The sequence below is a fragment of the Bos grunniens genome, chromosome 7 (assembly GCF_055505025.1).
Source record: "Bos grunniens cultivar Pamir isolate PY7600 chromosome 7, Bosgru_T2T1.0, whole genome shotgun sequence".
NCBI classification, from domain to species: domain Eukaryota; kingdom Metazoa; phylum Chordata; class Mammalia; order Artiodactyla; family Bovidae; genus Bos; species Bos grunniens.
This window is the reverse complement of record NC_141171.1, coordinates 30,555,125-30,563,968: the sequence shown is the minus strand read 5'-3', so window position 1 is coordinate 30,563,968 and position 8,844 is coordinate 30,555,125. Positions and strand designations below refer to the sequence as shown.

Genomic DNA, 8,844 nt, shown 5'->3' with positions numbered 1-8,844 from the left:
TGGTTTCTCACTGATCTTAGACTAACATGCCAACACCTTCCTTGATCATGGCACTGAGGCCCTGCCTAAATCCCCAGCCCTACCTCATGCCATCTTGTGACTCACTCTTTTTAGCCACACTGCCTTTCTTTTTCTCTCCCATATCACTTATTTTAGCCTAAAGACTTTGCAGGTGCTAATCTACTCTTCCTTCTCATCCCACAATGCTCTGGAATCAACTTTACTATTTCTTACCAGAGACCTTTCCTGATCACCCCATCTCAGGGAGGTCAGCTGCTTCCTGTTCTTAGAATCTGTTCATTACTATCCTAGTGCTTGTCATGGCCATGCTTCCTTGTTACTTATCTATTCACCTAGGGCAGGTGAATGTCTGGTTGGGTCTCCTCATTTAATATTTGGAGTGTGAAGGAGGCTAACGTGTAGATAGATTATAAGCCCTTAAAGGACTGACCAAGGCACTTGGGCTTCATCCTGTGAATAAAGGCTTCCATACGAAGCATCTCACAGAGAATGTGGCCATCTCACAAAGCACGTGTAGGAGGGTTTTGTGGAGACTAGCTGGGAAAGAGGCATGAGAATATGTGGAGAGGCCAGACAGAGGTGATGGCAATAGTCTGTGTCAGAGATGAGAGTGGTTTAGATGGGAATGAGGGAATCAACCATGCTGGCTGTACTCAAGGGGTATTTAAGAGACGAGTCCATAAAACTTAGCGGTTCTCTGGATCTTCGGTAGAGACCTCAGTAAGGCTGGGTAGCCAAGGAACAAGCCTCTGAGAACCTTTTTCTCATGACTTCAGATTTCTGGATTAACTACCAGCTTCTCATCCTGGTCTGTTCGTTGCTGACCCACTGCTGGGGCATATATGAATTTTTGGTTTTTAGTTGAAGTCAACTAAATTTGTATGCTTGTTTTATTGTGTTTTTAATCATTTTAAAATGGGAAAAACCATGCAAGCAGATGGCAGAGAATTTATGTAGAAGAGAAAAAAAATTCCCCTATGATGCCATCACCAAATCACAAACTCTTATCATCTGAGAGCATTCTGTTCCTTTTGTCATATAAATTTGTACTATTTTGCACATTCAGGTTTCTCTCCTGTTTATCATTCAGTACTCTGAATATTTCCCATGATCATCTAATACCTTTATAACTATCACTTTGAATTTTTGTGTTATAAGAATAAATTATATAAAATTTCTATATAAAATTATAGAAAACCAGAGGTGACTCCCAGCTGACTCTTCCCCCAAACCACATCTCATTCCCCAGGGAACCAAAGGCTGGGGGCCAGCGTGCCTCTTTCCACACACTTTGTGACCATTGGGATATACCAATGCACAGATATACATATATACTCTTTTATTTCACAAAAGAAAGTTTTCTGAATATTATCTCATGCTAGCAAACACAGCTATCTCATTTTCATCTATAGCTGCATAGTATTCCACTATATAGACATGCCATAATTTTATCCAGCTATTACCATCATCATAGTTATTCACATAAGAATTTGGTAGCAGTCATTCAGGCCTACATGCCTTATATACCCAGGTAGGTGTCTCCTTGGAGTAACTAGCAGTGGAACCCTGAGTGAGGGAATGTGGATTGTAAAATTTGAATGATATTGTCAAATTGTGCTCTATAGGGATTCTACAGTCTACACATTAATCAACAGTTCCTCTTTCTTCAAACCGTCTCCTCAGTCTTGAATACTTGGCCACCAGATAAGACCCAGAATCTCACTGTAATTGTGATAGGCATTTCTCAACTTTGAGAGCACTTGACGCTGCTTCATGTAGTCAGTCATTAATGTTTTCCGTAAATTGTTTTTGTAAATTGTTTGCCCTCCTCACTCCTTGTTTCATTGAAATATTGGGTTGTGTTTTTTTTGCTGTTCTTGTTGATTTGTGAGTTTGCTGTATACTAATAAAATTGGCTCTTTGTGTATATATCACAAGAAATTTGTCCAGATTTGTCTGAATTCTGATTTTGTGTTTTTTCCCCCTGTACCAGGAAGTAAAGAAATAGTTCAAGGTTTTTGTTTATGGTGTTCTCACTTAATGATTGTACAATTTTCTAGCAATTAAATGCATTACAATTTAACTATTTTACCATTAAGTGTGCATCTGTTGCTTACAGTTTTTAGGTAATATAAATACTACTGTGATGAACCATTTTGTACGTGTAATTTTTTATTATTTTAGGCAAGAATATATATCTTAAGTGAGAGTACTAGATCGTGGCTCTTGATAATACACTGTCAAGATAATTTTCCAAAAAGAAAACCCACAAGCAGTTTATTAGAGTACCAAGAAACCTGTCTGTGTCTGGATGCCTGCTGTTCATTTGTAATATAAAGCTTATCCAAATGGCCATTGGGTTTACTTTTTAAGAAGGAGAGGGGTAAAGAGTGCAGGAGGGGAAAAAAAAAGTGGAGGGTAAGGCCAAAGAAGTCTCTTAAGGTTTTTTTTAAAAAAACAATTGGGAGCTACACACATACAATCCACCCCTTCCCATACATCAGTGGCCTAGTACCCCAGGTTTTGAGGTAACAGCTTGGCTCCTCTCAGAGTGCAGATACTTTCCAACCTTGGAGTGATCTTTGCAACTCATAAAACAGAATCCTCCAAACCTGGGTTCCTAGAGTTTGAGGTCTGTTGTGTTTATCAAGTAACTGAAACATCTCAGCTGATTTAAGTTGTGGTCAGTGGCCACTTGATTCTATTTGAGCTAATCTGGCTCACCTGACATTACTTGTGGATTAGCCAGAAAGCTACCCATGGTAAACTGCCTCTTATACAAGCTAACATTTTTTTACTTATAAAGCCTTTTCTTGTAGAAATGTCCACAGACATCTTCATGAACTGAATAACCTCCAGATTCATGTGCTGAAGTCCTGACTTTCAGTGCCTCAGAGTGTGGCTGTATTTGGAGAGTGTATTTGGAGGTGACTAAGGTCGCTGGGAGTGGGCTCTAATTCGATCATGATTGGTGTGCTTATAAGAAAGGAGGGGATAGTCCCAGAAGAGAGACCAGGTGAAGAGAGAGAGCGGTCACCTACAAGCCAAGGAGGGAGACCTCAGAAGGAAACCAACCCTGTAGACATCTTCATCTTGGACTTCCATCTCCAAAACCGTAAGAAAATTTCTGGCGTTTAAGCCAACCATGGTATTTTGTTATGGTAGCCCTAATGAACTAATGCAGTACCCCAAAATTCAAAGGATAATATAGTGAATTTGAGGTACCCACATCCCACTTCAACAACTAACAATAATTTCTCTTAATCATGTTTCATTTATCTCCTTGAATGATTTTTCCTGGGCTCTTCTAAAACAATTCCCAGACATATCCTTCCACTGATAAATATTTTAGTATGCATCACTGTTTGAGGGCTTTTTCTTTTTTCTTTTTTTAAAGCATATATCACCAGGCCATTATTTCTCCTAATTAAACTAGCAATAATTTATTATTATTTATTACCCAGTTCATAGTCAAATTCTCTCAATTGCTTCAAAGAAGGAATTGGTTTGTTTACAGACAGTTTGAATCAAATTTGAAATTCAGTTCATGTATGTGGTTGTTATTTCTCCTAAGTCTCTCTTATTCTAGAATATACTTGGGTCTCCACCCTTTTCTGTGATATAAATTTATGGAAAAAGCTGCAATACTTGCCTTACAGACCACCTCGTGTTCTGATTTGGCTGCATATTTCTTCAGGGTATGAACTCAATCCTTTCTCCCAGTTTCTTCTATAATTTGTTAATTAGAGACTTGATTAGATTCAGGTTCTATCAATATATTAGAGGCAAGATTATTTCGGTGGTGGTATGATTTTGCATTTTAAAAAGTAGAAGCAATTTATTTTCTATTTGAAATATTCTGAACAGCATGTAAAATTGGCTTGGGTAGCTGTGAAGATGGTGATTTTTGCATATTAAGCACCATGCAAGGACAGGAAAATGAGAGAAATAAATGAAAAATATGCGAACATCATCATTTTCACTAGAAATCTGCACTGGGATGAAACCTTCCTGGCTTTAGGAGCAAATTACTATATGTTTTGGAGGTCACAAAGAGTGAAATTATTTTATTTGAAAACTGTGTTGGTGTGGCAGCTGCATAGCTGAAAATATGAAGCATCCAAGCAAGTGTGCCGTGTCTTCACTTTCCAGGGCTTCCTCTCCCCTTGGAAGCAGGACAGCTTCTCTATGGTATTCGTGCCTTTTCCCCATGCTTCCAGAGGTCTGTCCCGCCCTAGGAACTGGGTTTCACCAAAGCATGGATTACAAGAGCAGAAGACTAGAAATGACCTCCATGTCCATCAAAAGGGGACCTGTTGATTACGTAAGGAACACTAAGCAGCCTTTAAAAAGACTTCCGTAGAGTTATAGGTGCTAAGAAGATACGTCCTCCAAAATATACCGTGCGGTGAGGAAAGCAGATTTAAAACTGCAGAGAAAGTAGGTCACCAATGTTTATTTATATGCGTGGAATATTATTATAAGAACACATAAGAAACTAGGAAATTGGAGGACTAAGGCACTAGTGTAAAAGATTTGCTTTTTATCGTGGGCTCTTTATGCCTTTTGAATGTGGAGCTATGTGTAGAGATTTTTCAAAAAATTAATGAATTGCTTGGAAACCGGGATGGACTGAGAGGTTGTCAGTGACGCTGCAGAGCTGAGCTAGAAGTTTTCAGTTCTCATCTGTGTTTATCAAGCCCAGGAGATGACAGACAGCAGTGGGGTTTTCATACAAAACACTTTCAGCTTGCATTTGCCCACTTTGAAGAGGGAAACCAAACAGACTTTTGGAACAGTTTTCAAGTATCAAACGTGTTCTGTGTTTCAAGGGGTTTTAACTCACAAATAGTCCTTTCTCTGCACTGACATTCCCCACTCTGAGAAACTAAAACAAGTAGCTAGTATCCAAAAAAAAGTATAAATTATGATTACTTCTGATCAAACATGTAATGTCAAGTCTGCAAGAAAGAAAAAGAAACTTCCAAAACAGTGTTAGTGTTTCCAAAAAAACATGCCATGTACTTATACATTGCAGGGCACCAGCTAAGGAAATCTATTAATAGAACCAAGAAAACAATAATAGGGGGCCCCCAGGCCTGGGTCATTTTTAAAGATATGAGAATGAGCTCTTGGCTTTATAATTTTAGAGCTGTTAAAGCACCTGCCAGTGGGAATTCTTGGAGAAGGCAATGGCACCCCACTCCAGTGTTCTTGCCTGGAGAATCCCAGGGATGCGGGAGACTGGTGGGCTACCGTCTATGGGGTCACACAGAGTTGGACACGACTGAAGTGACTTAGCAGCAGCAGCAGCGGGAATTCTTATTTGTGGGGATTTTTTTTCCCATTACACTGTGTGTGGAAAGACATTTTCAAAGTATAAAAACCATTCAAAAAAAAAAAAAAATCCCGAGTCCCAGCTATGAAGCTTAATAAAATGGTCCAGAAAAACTTTACAAATCTGAAAATAGTTGAAAATAGTCACTGTGTGCTTTTATTAACCCTCAAGCACCCATGCTGTGGGGAAGCTGACTGTAAAAGTAATCATCATAAAAAGCATTGTCAATAAGCACAAGTCATGTAAAGCAGAAAAAAACAACTGCTATTGTAAAATAGCACAGATTTAACTTACCAGGGCCTGGAACTCGTCTATCACAGTGATGAGGGTATGTTGCCACTAGAGGGGATGCTTTCTGCTCCAGGCTTCTGGAATCTCTGACTTTTGGTACCATGCCCAAGGTACCACTAGCTTGCAATGTGTAAGTACTTATTTATGATGTTGCATTAGGTTGCTGCATTTGAGGAACTTGGGCGGCTCCAGAGGATCACAGTTTATGGGATGTTTCTTTTCCCCAGGTGCCCATCCCCCACCCCCTGCCACCACCCCTGCAGTGATAACAGGGCAGCATTCTCAGCCCTCTTCTGCTCTTCGGAATACTTTATGATCTTGTCTTCTCTGCCTATCTCCTGCTTCATCACTTATTAAGAGGAGGGACTCTTAATCTGGACAAATTGCAGGGTATTGATTAGGCCATAGATACTAGTGGGCAGGACCCTTGTGTAAACACAATTATGGCCTCTGTCCTGATTCTCAGGGATCTCTGTCCCCACCCTGGTCCCAGATGTTCCAAAGCATTGAATGCTTTCCACTGACCATGCTGTGTGATTGCAAAGTTCCTCCTCTTGAAGACCCCTGTGAGGCCCGGGGTTCTATTCCAGGAGTGGCATTATGTAGAGAAACTCAGTAAATGATGGCTAGATTGAATAATGTTCTACATAAGAGAGGCTCCATCCTCTTGCTTGAATATGCTTGGCATAATACTAGAAGCTGATGCTGGTTTTGACATATTTATGATTTAGACAGATAATGAGTTTTCTTGGAAGGCATTACTGACATCTAGTGTGGATTGTAGATAAATTAGATGTTACAGTTTTGACCTTTGTGGAATGACTTGACATGATTGACCTGTGTAAGTCAGCCAGTGCTCTCCAGCAATACTCTGCCCAGGTTTGAAAACCACATCCTAGTCTGTTCTGAGGCACCAGGAAAACTCATAACACCTGCTTTTATACAAGCCAACGGGGATTTTAAATGATCCGGACATTTCCAGATTCAGGATCTGGAGAAGATAACCCTCATCAGAGGAGGGTCCCAACATTAGCAGGGCACCTGAAGCAGAATCATCCTTTTACTGGTGCAGATTTCTACAGGTGTGGGGTGGAATTGGGGGGCAGCCTGACTGCTCCCCCAGCAGCATCTTCCTCCAAGCATGGCTACAGCTCTGTGGAGTGACTTTGGGGCTCATTCCTGCAGGCTCATCCCAGGTTTTGTCTCTTCAGTCCTCCCAAAAACTTCAAGGAAACATGTAGTGAAGTCTGCATTTTATAACTGAGGAAATTAAACAGCATTTTAAAAAAAAATGTTGCACCAAATGACACAGAATCACTCAAAAGTGGTCTTGGCAAAGAGAAAGCAAATCTTGGGGCTCCTAGACTCAAATCTTGTGATCCTGACCTCAAACTCTCTTTTATGTGCTTTTGTTTTCTTTTCCCTGACTTTGCCCAGGGCTCACTACCTTCACCCAGGCAGGACTCTGCTTAAATATCAGAAAGACCTGCCCTGACCTTGTTGCAAGAAATCCTCTCTTCCCAACCAGCCTTCTCTTTCCTTCCCTGGCTCCAGTTTTCCTTATAGCACTTACTACCTGACATGTTACCTATTTATGTGTTGATTGTATGGGAACTCCAACTAGAACACAATCTTTGAGACAGGAACTTTTTTCACTTCGGTATCCCAGTTCTGAAACAAAGTTCAGCACTTAGTCAGAAATAAACACTTGTTACATAAAAGAATGACTACTCAGTAATGATTAATTAGTAAGGACTTCATCAGTGCTATGCATTCATTGATCAAATTCTTATACCAATCTAATAAGACAGGCTATAATTATCCACATATGGCAAATAAGAAAGCTGCCACTGAGAAAGGTAAAGAAACTATCCAAAGCCATAGTTTATTAAGTGGTAAAATTTAGATATAATCAAGGTCAATTTAACCACAGGCCCTAATTCTTTACCACACACTACTTCCTGCACATTGAAACTTAACCTTCCAAACCCTCCTCCTCAGAATCTCTACCAAAGATAACTTTACTAAAGACCCTTACTTTTGGAAAATACTGAAAATAATCTCTTACGGATACTTTAATTTGAAAGTTGTTCCCAAATTAAAGGATAATAAAATGCTCAAAGAAGCAAAGAGTGAGAAGAAATCAGTGACTAGATCTACAAGGTGTATGAACAGAAGAAAGCTGCTCAAAGATTTCACTCTTATTTTTGTTTTCATTTAAATGACTTCAGAGAAATAGTTTGAATTAGTTGACAAATTGACTCATTGTAAAAGCTTCAGCAATTTTAAAGTAATATCAGAGCTTTGATAAATCAGTACTTGTAGGTATATTTGCCTGGGGATGTGGTTGCAGGGTTGAGGGGAGAGGAAGACTTTCTGTACCCACGCCCCCCATCACCTCCTCACACCAAGATTGCCTTCTGGGAGATCTTGCTGGTACCTGGATTTACATCATTAGCTGCGACTCAGTCTTCTGTTAAAATACATCTCCCAAAGGAGACCTTTGGTCTTCTCAATCTTTCATATGAATGTATCCAGTTGTTCATAAAAACAATTCTCTAATAGGGAGAAAGGGAGAGACCTCATGAAGACTTACATTCCTGAGTGAGGACAGGGATCAGAAAGAGAGGAGGGGAGAGAAAATGGATTAACAGTTGTCTCCCTACTTGGGACAATCTAAAGTAGGCATTTAAATGAGTCTGGTAATGCAAATATTTCTAAAAATGAAAGTTTTTCTTTGTAAACTCTGCTAAAAAGGAAACTGAGGCATGTTTAAAAAATGTATTTGAGCAAACATCAGCTTGAATCAGGCAGAATTCAGTATAAACAGACAAAAAGGAGCTCCAGGGAGCTGTACAAAATGAAAGACTTTTATAGTCAGAATGGAATAGGAACAAGGAAGCTAACCAGGCAAAAGATCAAGTCAGTTATTGCAAAGTTCCTTTCCTTTCCGTGGGGCGGTGACCCAGGTTCCATTTCTGGGAGAGCTGGAATGGTACCTCTCAGTTTGGTGTCCTGAGGCTTAGTGAAAGCAGCTCCATTTGGGGCCTGTGGTCTTGGTTGCAACAGCTCTGAGATCAGGGCCTGGACCTGTTCGTTCAGCCTGTGTCCTCCGTCCCTCACGAATGAGCACAGTACATGGCATCTAGTAGAAGCTCAATTAACATTTGTTGAGTCGATGAATGTACAGCTCT

The 8,844-nt window shown here is 40.0% G+C and overlaps 1 long non-coding RNA gene across 1 annotated transcript; it reads left to right on the top strand.

Annotated features, from left to right (window-relative positions):
* Window positions 1-2,692: 2,692 nt before the first annotated feature.
* On the top strand, window positions 2,693-7,750 carry LOC147368985 (uncharacterized). The gene is made up of 2 exons (XR_015167050.1): window positions 2,693-3,136; window positions 4,174-7,750. It is a non-coding gene; the product is annotated as an uncharacterized LOC147368985 (long non-coding RNA).
* The last annotated feature ends 1,094 nt before the right edge of the window (window positions 7,751-8,844 follow it).